This window comes from Microtus ochrogaster, linkage group LG3 (assembly GCF_000317375.1).
Source record: "Microtus ochrogaster isolate Prairie Vole_2 linkage group LG3, MicOch1.0, whole genome shotgun sequence".
NCBI classification, from domain to species: Eukaryota; Metazoa; Chordata; class Mammalia; order Rodentia; family Cricetidae; genus Microtus; species Microtus ochrogaster.
In genome coordinates this window covers 20,170,841-20,171,927 of record NC_022029.1, presented here as the reverse complement: position 1 = coordinate 20,171,927, position 1,087 = coordinate 20,170,841, and positions in this window count along the sequence as shown.

Here is a 1,087-nt window from a genome sequence, read left to right as displayed (position 1 = left end):
ATATGAAGTTGATTATTGTTCTTTCAAGGTCTGTGAAGAATTGTATTGGTATTTTAATGGAAATTACATTGAATCTATAGATTGCTTTTGGTAGGATTGCCATTTTTACTATGTTGATCCTTCCTATCCAAGAGTATGGGAGATCTTTCCATTTTCTGGTATCTTCTTCAATTTCTTTCTTCAAAGCCTTAAAGTTCTTGACAAATAGGTCTTTCATTAAATTGGTTAGTGTTACCTCAAGATATTTTATGTTATTTGTGGCTATTGTGAAAGGTGACTTTTCTCTGATATCCTTCTCAGCTTTTATCCTTTGTGTATAGGAGGGCTACTAATTTTTTTGAGTTGATCTTGTATCCTGCCACACTGAAAGTATTTAACAGCTGTAGGAGTTATCTGGTAGAGTTTTAGGGGTCATTTTATGTACACTATCATATCATCTGCAAATAATGAAAGTTTGACCTCTTCCTTTCTAATTTGAATACCTTTGATCTCCTTATGTTTGTCTTATAGCTATTGCTAGAACTTCAGGAACTATGTTGAAGAGATATAGAGAGAGTGAACAGCCTTGTCTTGTTCCTGATTTTAGTGGAATCATTTTGAGTTTCTCTCCATTTAATTTGATGTTGGCTGTTGGCTTGCTGTATATTACTTTTATTATATTTAGATGTGATCCTTGTATCCCTAATCTCTCCAAGACCTTTATCATGAAGGGGTGTTGAATTTTGTCAAATATTTTTTCAGCATCTAATGAAATGATCATATGTTTTTTTTCTTTCTGTTTATTTATATGATGGATTACACTGATAGATTTTCATATGTTGAATCAGCCCTGCATCTCTGGGATGAAGCCTACTTGAGCATGATGTATGATTTTTTTGATGTGTTCTTGGATTCAGTTTGCCAATATTTTATTGAGAATTTTGTAAAAAATCGGGATCTTAAGGGTGGGGAGGGAGGGTGGTAAGGGGAGATGGGGAGAAAAAAGTGAGAAGGGTAGGATGGGGAGAACTTGGGGCAACGGGATGATTGGGATACAGGAAGGTTGGATAGGGGAGCAGGGAAGCACATATCTTAATTAAGGGAGCCA